The following is a 14711-nucleotide window of genomic DNA, read 5'->3' as shown; positions in this document are numbered from 1 at the left end:
ACGGAATATCCTCCAAACTTTCCTTGGAAGGACATGAAATGTAAGTTGCCCATAGTTCATTGCTTTAGTAAAGGTGGTTGTAAACTACTGTGTGTCACTGCCCTGAGGATTTGCCTCACCATGCATCCTTCCTGCAGCAAACCTCTGAGGAAAGAATTATTTGGTTTTGTATGAATCAGAAGGAAAATTGAAGTTGCGGATTCTTGTAAAGGCGGAAGATACTAGTGGTCAATAGATACTAACTGCATGACATATTCACCCCTCCACAGCACACAGAATTAGCATCCAACTGAATTCATATGTAGATAAGTACACAGAAAAATAAACATTCTTCTGTTACAGAATCCTTCCACAGGGTGAGGCGTTGAGTTCCTTTCACAGCTAACAATCGAAGCAAGGCTTCCCAATGCTCACTTCTTCCCAGATTCAGGTCTTTAAGGTAGGGCACGATTTATGAAATCTTTCCTTTGGAGGATTTTTTTGGTTAGGCTCCAGTGTAACAGTCTGTTCCTAGGCACTCTCATTCAATGTATAGGTGTTAAAATTGCATGTTTCTGGCTCTTAAAATATTTTCATGTGATTTTCTATAGATTACTTTATAATGGCATATTTACTGTATTTCTGTTTGTCATGACTTGATTCTTAGCTGAAGTAACAATCTTAGCGATTTGAAGAATAAAGGAAAGTTTGATGGGGTTTACTGTGCAGTAGGCATCAGGAGTTTAAAATGATAACTATACACTGAAAGGTGAACAGCTGAAGCCTGCATTACTGAGAAGAACTTCTCGGCTTAGGTCCCTTGATTGCAGTGCTGGTGTGCTAACTTATAGACCGTGGTCCAAAGATGCCAAATCTGTTAAATAAAAGCTAGATGAAATTAAAAGTTTACACTTTCCTGACGTATATAAATACATGTTAAAAATGAGCTCTTTCTTCATTTTATCAGTCTTCAGCCAACAGCTTCTGATGATTTGGCTGTACACTGCGTAAGGATACATACATGAAGAGTTAATGAACTTGACAAGCCTGAGTCAATGTTTGTTTAGAATTGCAACTAGGCCCCAACCCAAGTTCTTTTAGTCCTATTAGCCAGACTAAGTCCAGAGCAGAAATGTTGAGTAGGATCGTACTTCTTATCTCTCATTCTTCCACTTCCACTGTGCTCACTCCCCTCACTTCGGGGTTCCCAAAGGTTGTTTCAGAAAAAGATTCTCTTTTCTTTTGACTTCTTATAGGTTGCAGGTGGCACCTTCCATCAATTCCCTTTGAAGGCAGAGGTAGTCAACCCTCAAAGAAAGCGCTGCTGGGGCTAGGATCTGGCCTGACCTCCATAAGCAGCAGTAGACACAATCCCTTCTGCTGCCAGCTGTCACTCCATCAGCTTTCAGTATTTGGTATCTTGAATGAATATGACCTTCTAATACCTTTCATGAACCAGACACTGCAAGAGCCTTTCAGCTCTCATCTTGATTCACTTTAAAGCTTTCCCATTCACATTTACAAGAATAAATAGGTTGGTTTTTTTCAGTGAGTTTTCCCCTTTTCTCTGGAAGGGACCAGAGCCTGCTACAGGATGATGAGCTAGTGGCCACTGCTCTGCAATGGACCCCCTCAGTGTGCCTCGGTTTTGCCCTGACATGGATTAGCCAGGGAGAGAAATGTTTTAACCAAAACCAATTACCAGAGAGTCATCTGTTTTCTGGGATAAGGTTTCTCCATAACATATGAAACTGCCTGACAATACTATGCCTTAGTGGGGGTTTCGAGATGAGACAGAGATGAATGAGGGCAGGGTGCCAGACTGTATGGGGAATCTGAAAGGAAAAGAAGGAGTTTCCTTTGTGATAAGGAAATCAGGGCATGCCTACTACAACTTATCACTCTGCCTAGTTAGAGAGGGGAGCAAAGGCTGGTCAAACCAGAAGGAACAATGCGTATGAGGAAATACTCGGAGCCGGATGCTGAGCTGGCAGAAACTAGCATAGGTCCACTGGAGGAAACTAGTTGATTTATATCAGGCCTGGATGTACAATTAGGATGGAGTACTCGGAGCTGAGATTTACTATTGAAAATTGACAGTTTTGTGGGGGCAGGGGAAGAAAGCCTGCCAAATAATTCACAGAAGAAGACTGGGATAACTTGTGCTCTCAGCAGAGCCAAACTACACACATGTTCTGCAGTTTCAGATGTGCCAAATTCTGGAGCTCTACTTCTCCCATTTGCAAATGCCAAAATGCAGCAATGATGCTTTTTCTTAATTAGCTACTTACATGTTGAAAGCATTTGACAACTGATTTATCCTCACAATGGCTGATGGGTTCATTATCTTCCCACCTCAGAACCTGACATTTTGGTAAAAGAGTGAATTACCTGATAAGACCACACAGCAAGACAGATATTCTGGTTTGGCAACACAGTGCTGCTTCTTCTGGGCCCAATGTACCAGACCATTTCTTTAGTGAAGATGTCACACTCATGCACAAGCCCAGCTATGTTCATGAATTGTTAACACAGCCATAGCAGCTGCAGTAAGCACCTGATTTTAAAGTAAGAGTAGCCATCTCTCATGCATGTGTATTGCCATTGTATGTTTATTGAAATAATTTTTGTCGCTCGTTTAAAAAATTAAGCACCTTTTATTGGGCAAAGTAATAAGTATTTTTCATTAGGTTGTTAGAAAAGGAGCTCCTATAGCTGGAGAAAACGGAAAAGCTCTTGACCACAGAAGCTGTTCTTCAGCAGTGCTGAAGATGTATTTCTGGGACAGGCACAGCAGCCTCCAAGCTATGTACAGGCTGGGAGTTACTGCCCTGTCTTCTGAAAGTTAAAACCTGCTGCCTGCTTTCCCTCTTCACTCCATATCTCCCTTCCAATCTGTTCTGCTCCTGTCTTTACTTCTTTTCCACTACCTATTCTTCACAGCCAGCTGGCCTTCCTTGTCCACCTTTGTTTCACGTACGTACAACAGTCACACTGAAAAAAGTGTGATTTCCCTTAAGGTACCTAAAAGCCATACTCCAACATTTGCAGTCTACAGAACATCTTCTATCCAAGACTAGAGCATAGTTTCTCATCCTGCCTCTTTCATAGGCAGCTTGGCTTTCAGAGAGGGACTTTGTTGCATCTTCAGATCTGCATCTGTGGAAGCAGCTGAAACTCAGAAGATACCATTCCTTTTGCCAGCCAGTTTGTCACAAATCCCTTGCAAGGACTTGTGCAGTCTGTGCACTGTGTTTTTTGGAAAACTGCTCTATGTTTTGTTGTATTATTACTGCTATTGGCACTATTACAGGGATTGTACAGTGCATCCAAGGGCTCCAAACAGAAATAAGGGCTTTTTTTTTTTTTCAGTAGACATTGCGTAGATAAAAATCAAAAAGTCTGTTGCAGATGCAAAATACTGTAACTCCTTCATCTACTCAATAACAAGAAGAATAGCATGAAGCAGTAACAAATGACTTTCTCATGAATTATAATAGTTGCCCGTCTTTTCTAATCACTCCTGTTGGGATATGTAAGCATTCTGGCATGAATGAGAGTGAAGAAGGATTTAATGAAGAAAACATCAAGCTGTTAAAAGAGATGCTGGGTATGTAGCAGGAAGGATGAGGAACAGTGCAGCCAGCTTCGTGTGTGTATGGTGCTACTAAAGTTGCCTAAACAGACTGTGTTGACAAAAATAAAAAAAAAAAAAAGAAAAAAAAGCTTAATTTTCTCCCATTTCCTTATAATTTAAAATGAAACCTAATAGTGATGGAAGGGTTGAGGTCCAACCAAACAGTGACAACATGTCTTATGCTATCAAGGGCACATCTCCAGTATGGAGCTGAGGATGTTCATTGGCACAGCAACAGGTCCTCCCAGGCAGGGCAACAAAAGGCCTGAACGACAAGACAAAATGGGAGGAGAAAGTGCATCATTGCGGTGTCTCCTGACCACCCGCTCTGCTTAGGAGAGGAGGATGCATGCCAAGGGGAAAGACAAGGGGAGGCTGAGTAGAGAACAGGAGGATGGGTTTCTCCTCCTCCCACTAGTAGGGGTAGTGCAGGGGAAAGCAGAAAAAGCATACATAGAAGAGGAAGAATAAAAAGCCAGGGGATGTCACACAGGAGGCATAAAGTTAAGAATGGGACAGATTTAAAAAAAGGGAAACTGGGACCCTTGAAGTCAACAGGGCTGAAGAAGACGACCATTACCCTGGCTGCGCTGTCCTGCCCACAGGGGTGAGCCCACAGTCATCAGCATGTTCTTCTCCTTCAAACCAGCTCCTCCAGCAAGGCCTTTATTTACTACTTTCTAAAACCATAAGGAACCTGAACTATGTCATTTCTACTTGCTAATTTAACCACACTAAGTTCACAGAAAGCATTTTGTATGAGGGACATGACCTGGCTTGTTAGCACCACATGTTGTAAGATACAGAAAAGGATCTTTCATACTTCAGAAGTCTTGTTTCTCAATTGCCGGTCTCTTACTTCTTAACTTCTTTGCCGTTTTGAATGGATTTCAAAACAAATCAACAGACACATAGAGTCTTTGGTTATTTTTGGCCAGAGTTGGATAAATGAATAGTCCAGAAAGTTTCTGACATTGTGCCAAATGTCTATGTGCCTAAAGTTTAAGAGTCATGTTTTCCAGGAAACCTTGAAGTTTGCCGAGATTTATGCTTTTGATATTGTCATCCATTACTGTATTCAAAGGAGTTGTCTGCATAAAGGTTGATAGAGGGCAGTCAAACCTTTTGCACTGAACAAATTATATCATTAGGTGTCTGCCTGTGGGTCAACTTGTTCTCAAGCCCCAAAAACTAAACACAGCTGAGATCTAAATCCCCTGACAAATGAAGGCTGTGAGCAAGGATCATGAATAACATATGGCAAATGGAATTTCCAAACACCGCGCTGCCATACAATATACACCTGATAAATGGTTGTCTACAGTGATGCTGTTGAAAAAGGCACTTGATGCAAGCCTCATGCATGGCAGAGAGAAACATTAACAGAATTTTACAAGACATTTCAAAGCTGGTAAGGCATTTATCCAAATGTGTTGTCTGGTCCTCCCTTCCCCAAGTAAGGACAGCATCCTTGTTTTCTTGTACATGGGAACAAAGACAGGTAATAATTTGACTTGTGCCAGAAGCCTGTGGAGCAAGAAGTGTTCAAATAAGAACGAAAGACAGAATTCTGGTAGGGACAAGAAAGAAAAGGAGATGATGAAGAAAAGGACAGCGAAATATTACTCAAGATTAACTTTTAGGTGCATTTGTAGCCACAAAAATTTAAAGATTACATAGCATTGTCCTAGAGAAACAGCAAACAATTTTGTCCAGTTAAATAAAAATGTGAACACAAGAACCACTTTCCCCCATTATCTAAAATGCAGCCAGCTCTGGGGCAAACCTGAAGACAGACAGTACACAAAAGAACTGGTTTTGGCAAAAAAGTGTGGAATGCTTCATCTAGTCCCATCCGGCAGCATCACAGCCCCAAAATCAAAATGTGCCACAAGGAATTTGCCAGGACCCTGGAGCAGCGCTCATAAAGTGACAAAGAAGTCTTTTGACCAGAGACAGGTTTATATCTCAGTTAAAATGGATAGTATGTTATTTTTTGTTGGTTTTTTTTGTGGTTTTGTTTGTTTGTTTGTTTTGTTTTAGTAACAATTTCTGGAGTTGTTAGTAACCTTGGTATCCTTCGAAAATTTATCTCTCTGACCAGTAAGTGAGAGCTCCTCCTCAGAGTAACCTGTTAAGACAGCTCCAGCCTAACTATATATATGCATGTGCACAAATATATGTGTTTGTTACTGCTGGCTAGCCTCTTGAGGTGCTACTTACCCTTAATGAAGTCTAGGCAAATAATAGTAATAATAATAATCATATAAATGATGCGAATGGGTTATTTTCAGAAAAGGTGTCCAAAAAAATTAATAATTTTTCATTTAATTAAAGTAATTTTTTTAGCTAAGAAAAGAAATTGCAGGATAATTGGGATGTTCCATTTTCAAAATTCTCTGTTCTCAGTGCTTTCTTTGGAAACAGTTTCATTTCAAACATGAACTAAATATAATAATTAGAAAGTGATTAAATAGTGCCAGGGAGTGAAAGTAGCCTGTACACCTATTGAAATTTTTTTTTTCAAATGCAAATACTTTTCAATTTTTCATTACAGCGATAAAAGCAGAAAATAGGAATTTCTTTTGTATTGACTCCAAATTATGATTCTTTTCCTGAATGTACAATGCCCCTTATAGAAGGTCTCTCACTTTTTTAATAGAACAGGAAAATAGATGGATTTATTTCTAAGCTTCATCTAGTTTATTTCATAACCTTGTAAACAGTTGCATAAGCACAAATGAGAAAGTGGCACAAGGCAGAAGTGGTGGGGAAGGGGAAGAGAATAGCTTTTCCTTAAGCCAAAATTGCCACCAAGAATGCGGTAAAAGGAACCGTGTATCCACAGGTCACCTACACCAACTAGAACTGGCCACTTAGCTAAGGTTAATGGGTTAAAACAGCAGTCATATAGCAAGAATCGCCATCGCTGTGAGACCAAAGTTACAAGTAAGTCTGGCTGTTAGGTGTCAAGTTCAACTCTCACAGATTGCCCAGTGTGGTCTGAGAGTCAATTTTTCAGATGTTTGACCACGCACAGAATAATGCACATGTCACTCAGGGTCTGTGCTTGCTCAGACAACACCTCCATTAAGGCTTCAGAAGAGAGATTTTCCTGCCTAGAGGTCATGTGGAGTCTGTAGTCAGACTGGTGTGTAGTTCGGGGCATGGCTAAGCACAGCACCATTCACAAAAGGCAATGTGTTAAGAAGGTAACAGTTTAAGATTCACTAGTTGCATGAACCTAAGTCTGATAATTATTCTTATTGCTGCTACTAACTTTTACAGTTTGAACGAAAATGCGTGGACGTGCAAGTCAGAATTGCTTGGGGAAATCCTACAGTCTGCGTTATGTAGGAAGTCAGATTAGATGATTGCAACACTTCATGACAGAAAAATTCATGGCACTATTAGATGTTTTGTTAAATTGGAGTCTAAGTGATAAGCAAAATTAATAGATTTCTGTATTTCTCTGGGTGGTCCATCCGTAACATGGGAATATTTGTATTCCTCTGCTCTGATCTGCTTGTACATGCAATTTATATGTATGTGCATGGACCTAATGCTGATAAATAAATAACCTTATTCTCAGGCTGATTGCTTAAAAGCTCCATAGAAGATCGAGGGGATATGCTTTACATACTCATTTTGTGCATGAAAGTAATTCTTAATCAAATTAGCCATTCCAGAGAAAAAAGCAGCCCCTTGCATTTCAGCGGGGCCGTTTGCATGAGTAAACCTTTGCAAAATTGGACTCTAAATGTTGCTTAGAGTTGCAAAGAAGCTTAAGTGCTGAACATGTCTTCTGTGCATGTTTCTTTTTAGCCTGTTCCTGGCTCTATACCATCACGTTTTCTTTGCAGGAAACATCTATGCTAAACATCACTGTCAATTCCAAGACAAGAGACACATTCAAAAGCACATGGAAGCTTTTTTGTTACCATAAGTTGCCCGCAGAGGGTCCATTCATTCTGTTTGCTTGTTCCACTGTGTAATAGCTCAACTCAAGTATCAACAAGATAAGCTTTTAAAAGCAGAATATTCCCAGCTGTTGCGGTCAGGCAGCAGCAGCAGGTTCCTATCTGAGGACAGCAGAACAATCCAGTGCACTCGCAGCGATGGCAGTGTCGAGGGGAAGCATGTGTTCTCTGTACACAGTAGCGAAGGGTCCAATAGACAGCAATTAGCACCAGCAGAATGAAGATGAACGGTCATATACATAACCTTAATAAAAATGTCACAGAAGAGAAATCTCACACCATATGGATCCATGCTGAACTTTTTTTTTTCCTTTTTTTTTTTTTTAAGGAGCAAGACAGCTCCATTTCTTTATAGCCTTTCGCATTAATTTCTCTCCTAGTTTTTTGCAGCTTTCTTCCTCCATAAGCAACATGGGGCTGCTGTCTCATGTGATAACAAAGGAAAATTACATTTTTGTTTCTGCATTTTTATATAGCCACTCAGTCTCAGATTTCCATCAAAAGTATCTTCCACTCAGCCTCAGCAACTTGAGTAGATTACTTGAATGTCATTAGATCCCATTTCCATTCACTTTTGAAAAAAGCTCCACTAGAATTTGCAAGACTCTTCCTGCCAAATTAGTGCAGCATGAAAGTGGGTATAGCTTGTTCTCAGATCTGCTACTTGTGTTTTGGACATGGCAAAGAATATAAATTTCATCATTATAAACATCATTGTTACAAATAATAGTTTTTAAGTGACTTTGGCAAAAAGGGTTTGAAGTAAGAAGCTGCTTTAATGTCATCTTGGTGATGTCATTTCCATTTTTCCACCTTGAGATAAAATCCAAAGATCGGGAGGAAAAATGATAAAGGGACGCTGGAGCAGGAAGAAAATCTTTCCCCAAAAGGGTCATATTACAGTTTTGTGCTTATTCTTTTCAAGTTGTTTCTTCATCTTTCACTAATCAAAAGAGAACATTAGCGATGTTTTACAAGCTCCATTTGAGGTCTGAAAACAATGTTTTCATCCTTTCTGCCTTTTCTCTACTCCCAGTAATAAGACTCCTGCCTTTAGAATGTAGCTGTGAATTTTGTTGACTACATAAACAGAAGATAGGGCTGGAGAGGACCTCATGAGGTCTTCTAACCACGTTCTTGCCAGTACACAGGATCAGCTATTCATAGCTGGAGATGTTTGCCTGAAGACCTTCAGTGAAGAAGATTCCACCATCTCCATCCTTCTTCTCCAGGCAGAAAAGCTGACTTCTGTCCTATTTCTAAAACTAGAAAGTTATTAAAATATTAAGGGATATCAGTCTCCCATTTTGCAAGTGAGGCTCATCTCTTTTTGTCTTATGCACATGGAGAATAAATTAAGCCTTTCCTCTTTGTGATAGCCCTTTGCATACTTGCAGACTGTTGTCATGTCTCCTTCTTGTCTTCTCTAGATTAAACAAAATCCTTTTGTGCCATCTCCACATCCTCTGCATCCACAGTGATGTCTTCTAGACTTCTGATTATTGTACTTGCTCATCTCTGGACTCTCTATTTACTTGATTTGTAGCCTTCTTGAAGTATGATGCCTAGAATTGGACACAGTACTCCAGCTGAGACTGTATCAGTGCTGAGGTAGGGTAGGAGGATTATTTTACGTGTCTTGCAGACTACTACACTTCTGCAGATACATCACAACTTTTTGCAATAAACAAGAACCAACTTGCTGTCTCCTAGCTCCATTGGTTCTCCAAGGAAAAACTTGACATGCCAATAAAATGACAGGCCATGACTTGAAAACACACAGAAGACAGAGAAGTTGTGGAAAACACAACCATTTTACACAGGATTCAGTCCTTCCAACACTTAAGTTATATGAACTATTTTACCAATGGGAGCATTCCCATTGAAGTCAATGACACGCTCATGTGTACAAAATTTGATTGTATAACTAATGATTGAAGGATTGGGGCCAAGCTATTTCAGAGAAAACACAATGAAAAAAACCAAGTGGGAGTCTGGAATTCTCCTGCCTCTTGTGCCATCCCTTTCCTGTTAATCTGGTGTAGTATTTCTAAGGACAAGGACATGAGCAGACAGGGAGGCCCTGATCCAGTCCCTGGAAGATTTCTTGCAGGAAAACAAATCTAACAAATCTTTATTTAAAGAATGAAAACATTATTATCTCAAGGAACAAAGCAGAGCACAGAAATACCCGCAGGAACACAAGTGTGGACAAATGCTAGTATGAAATCTCATCTTCCCCCTAGTTGCCCTAGTATAGCTTTAGTGATGACAGCAATCCACTTACAGCATGCACTAAGCCATGACTATCTTCTTTTAACTGTGCTCACTTGTAGTCATACTGCCATATACCTCTGTAAACAGAAGAGGAACGGACGCATGCTTACAAAAATTGTCTTTGACAATTTTAAATAGAGTGAATAATGAATCAGTTCAGGCTCAAAAGCCATAGAAATCTCTCTCTCTTCCTCAACCCCTTACTACACACTCCCTCTGAGATCTGAACATTAACTCTTAGAGACTATTGACTTAACATGATTCTGGGGTGGCTGGTTTGCATCAATATTTCTAAAATCCCTCGTATTATCTTGCATATGTCAAAGTTTGATAAGACGGAAGAAGGATGACGCTATTTATAATTCAGAATGACAGTTACCAAAAAGTATTTAAAATCACAGTAAGTCAGAGTTTACTTTTACATCAGCTTAAACAAAAGACACAGTTTGAAAACAATTAGTAAATCTGACAAAATTAACTTTGACCTTACAATCTTATAAATGCCAACACAGCTTTTCTTCCATTGTCAGTATGCATGTGTGTCTGTGTGTGTATTTTCGTCAGTGCAGTAATTTCACAGCAAAGAGCCATACTGAGGTTTAACTCTCAGGCAAGAATTATGCTTCACTGCTCAGGAGTTCCCCTTGGGGGGATGTGCTATTTCATTTCTCCGTTATGCTGGAAATCCATCTGTACAGACAAGTCAGATTAGTGTTTCATTATTCTCATTATTTCTGGTAAGCAGACATCATCTCCCAGCCCAGCCTTTCAGTCATCCTCACTCCTCAGCTCACAGAGGAGGGTCTTTTTAGGTTTCTTCCTAATTTCTCTTAGTCTTCCTCAAAAAAAACCCGGGTGAAAACATAAGCTCTCTACCTTCCACCCAGCCTGGGAAAGGAGATTGTAATGCTTCGGTAAACACACAAAAGATGTGCTGGTGAATTTGTCAATCTGCTAAACCAGGAGGCAATTCCCTTTCCCCCTGAATTTACCAGTCCAGCCATCAGCACCCCCTTGCCAGCTGGTGCCTGTGCTTTCCTCTTCTTGTCCAGACCATCCACAACCTTCCCTGGTGAGAGCAGTTTGCATGTCCTCCCTCTAGAAGGAGACAGTCCTTTCTGTAGTCTGAGCAGACCCAGCAGCCTGTTCTGCATCTCGGCTGAGCCAGCTCTGAGCAGCAGGTGGGACCAGAGCCTTCCTGAGGTCCCTAAGTGATCCCGTGGCATCCCCGTGGCAGGCCCTGCCACTGACCTGCCATTAGGCTGGGGGAGCTGAGGGGACAGCTGGGAGGTCTCTTTTGGGCATCATGATCTGGGGATCTTTCTAGCCATCTTCCTCAGCAGACTGATTGGCAGCGTCCTGAGCAGGCACACTCTGCCTCGCTCATCTCTCTATTGGGATATTCCCTTTCTGACCCAATGTTTCAGTCATTCCTGCCACGTAGGCTTCAGTTCTCATCACTGCCTTAACTGATAGAGGCTAGAAACGTTCAGCTTTGGCTTGCTAGGGTAAAGATCTGTAAACATGGTCCCCGGAGTTACCTGGTCTATCGTAGTTTTCTCTCATTGAGTTATTTCCTTGTCCAGCCACAAGGCAGCAAAATTGGATAACTTGCTGGCATTTCAGGGGTCTCAGTTATTTGGGGTCTGTTGACTACTGGATGACACACATTTTTGCTTTCTGTGGTTCTGTGTAGCTATTTGTGTGTTACTGGGTCAGTTCTAAGTTCAGGGACTGCGCTCATGCCCTGACAGTTTATTTCCAAGTTGGGATGGCAAGGCCTGGGCAGGATCAGCCCCATCCTTGTAGTCTCCCAGTTGCATGCCAGTTTTCCACAGTAAGGAGACGTGGGGTGACGAGCCAGAGGGGCACCAAAGTGAACTCCCCAGTGGAGGAGCTGCAGCCCAGATCCCTGGCCCTGCAGTGGCACATCCCAGCACACAGGGCTTGACAAAGCCCAAAAGCTATAGGTGAAGTATCTAGGCTTGCTCTTCTTGCTGCTGTAGATAGCTGTTGCTGCTGAGCTTCTGCTACACATACGCAACTTCCTTCATTTCGCCTTCTCATCATGATCTTCTCTTGCAAGCTCCCAGCCAGACTCAGTCAATCTTTCTTTTCACAGACTGTTAGAAATTTCTAGATGCTCAGTGAAGCATCATACCCCCTGATGCTCTTTGAGCCAGAACTAAAAGACATGACATGTTCTCTCAGTAGTTTTTTACTGAGGTAACATAGACTCAATTTCACTTTTTCTTATGCAGAGGAACCCATCACCCACCTTCCTAGACTCTTACACATATTCCCTCTTTCCACACTGAAGGATACCAGGCATCTGCCAGCTGAGGTCTCTGCCATCTCTCCTTAGCCATCTTTTTCAGCCTGCTCATAACATTTTGAAGTGTATTCCTTGATCATCACCCCTCCCTGGACATGCTGGTGAGATTACAGCAGGTGTCTGGACCTAGTTTGTCCATTGCTGGCAAGAGAAAGTTAAACGCCCCAACTCCATTAGTCTGAGAACTTAATTTTTGAACACGGCATGCAATTCACGCAATCCATGAGAACAAATTGCCGACTTTGATTTGTAATTGCTTTAAAACCTGCCCTTTTATAAATGTTGCTTTAGTCCTGCTGGCAATTGTATTCCTGATCTCTTTAGATAGAAAATGGGCTTTCATGTAGGTTTTAGAAAAATCCAATGTGCAGGCTGTTTTTGAAGTTTGTTAATCAATTTAAAGATTAACCTATTAATTTAAAATAAACTATACTTTGCTTTCAGTCCAAAACTACATTTATCCATGTAGTGATGGTCACTTATTAATGCTTTTGTTGAAAAGTACTATCCCTCTTGGCTCTATTTATCTTCAGAAGACAGCTCCAGAATATGGGCTTTCATTTAAAAAAAAAAAAAAAAGTCACCTTTATGGCACTAAAAACAATTTTGAGAACCTGAACCAAAGTATGATGGCTTGCCTTCCATAGCCTGGAGACAGCGTAAAAATCTAGCCGTGCTGTGTGAACCACTTCATTCATCTCTGCCTTCGCTTTGACTTGCTCATTTGTTATTTATTTACATGCTATAGGCCAGACTCTCTCCTGTGCCAGAGCTCCACTCAGTGCAGTTTGGAGATGGGTCATAAGGAAGTCATTAGAGCTCTCCCCGGTTTCATGAGCGCTCCTGGCCTCCGCCCGATTTCTCTGGTTGCCAGGCAGTCCTATGTTAGACCTCAAGCCAGGCTCTTAATGGTGCATTAACTTCGATGTGACTTAAGGATATGCCAAAACTGTGGCACATGCTTCTTTTCCTGGCATATACAGTTGTTAATAAAAGTGGCCTGATTTTGTTAAGATCCTGACAGCTAAGTTTTCTGAGCCTTCACGGTGCTTGATATAGTAAAATTTAGGTAATTTTTGATGAAAAGACTTAATCCAAATACAGATTCAGAATTATATGCAGCTGTCTGATGGAAAATAATTCACAACTCTGTTCAATGCTTGGCGTGACCGAGCTGAAGGCTTTCAGGAACTTCTGTAATACAAATATCACTTGTAAAGAAACAGCATTGGAAGATCCTTCCCAAGATAAAAGGTTAAAAGTTATGGCAGGACGGATACCACTGCTGGAAACCCTTTTTGCCTCCCCCTCACTTGGTAGCGAGCACCACTGCCCAGGCTTTTCCCATACAACTGCGGGATGTTAGAAGAAGAGCCTGGAGAGCGGCTGCTGCATCCTGAGCTCATCCCACCCACTTCAGGCACGCCAGAGAGGTGCCTGGTCGCCATAGGCTCCTTCTGTAGTTGGAGGAGAAACATATCTCCAGAGGGCGACTCTGGCTTCTTGAGATCATCACCTTCTTTAAAGGGAGCTGCAAAGAACTTGGATCCTAATATATGGGTTGCTGTGAAGGTTAAGTGAATGGGCTTTTTAACTATCTATCTCCATGTCTGAATACACTGAATACTCTTATGGAAAGATAATGATGAATTTCCCCCTGTGACTTCCTTTGTGAATTAACTTAAATGTTTATTGTCTTGATTGTTTATTGTCCCACAAATATTAGATTATTCTTGCAATGCTCCTGTTCAGTGACAGGACCTAATGGACAGGTAGGGAACTGAGGCCCCAGGGGATGAAACTCAAGAGTTTCCACTCGTCTTCAGGGCCTAGTGTGAAATAACCGAGTCCTAATTTTTCTGACTTTTTTTTTTTTTTCTGTCACAGCAGAGTTCCTTCTGACTGAAATTACTCAGCCCACCTCTAGCTAGACCTGCCGTGTCTCCTCAAGCAGCCCTGTGCTGGAGGCTAGGGCAGAGACCACACGTTTCCACAAAACGTGTGTGAAGCTAGTATCGCAGGGGTACTGTCCCTCAGTCAAATATATCTCAAATAAGCCAAGGGACTGGAAAGTTACTGGATAATGGGGTAATTGACCTGCATAAAGATAGATAGATGCACATGCACACACATATGCACATGTACATAGCACTCTCCCATCGGTCTCATTTAGTCAGAAAGCCTTGTTAAAACACTACCGTGTATTTAGCAACCTCTTACAAGGTACAAGCACAGGGGAACCTAGCTGAATCATAGAATCATAAAGGTTGGAAAAGACCTCTAAAATCATCCAGTCCAACCGTCAACCCAACACCACCATGCCCACTAAACCATGTCCCTAAGCATCTCATCTACACGTCTTTTAAATACTTCCAGGGATGGGGACTCAACCACTTCCCTGGGCAGCCTCTTCCAATGTTTAACCACTCTTTCAGTAAAGACATTTTTCCTCATGTCCAATCTAAACCTCCCCTGGCACAACTTGAGGCCATTTCCTCTCGTC

The sequence above is a fragment of the Pygoscelis adeliae genome, unplaced genomic scaffold (genome assembly GCF_000699105.1).
Source record: "Pygoscelis adeliae isolate BGI_AS28 unplaced genomic scaffold, ASM69910v1 Scaffold172, whole genome shotgun sequence".
Classification (NCBI taxonomy): domain Eukaryota; kingdom Metazoa; phylum Chordata; class Aves; order Sphenisciformes; family Spheniscidae; genus Pygoscelis; species Pygoscelis adeliae.
Note: the sequence above shows the minus strand (reverse complement) of the source record.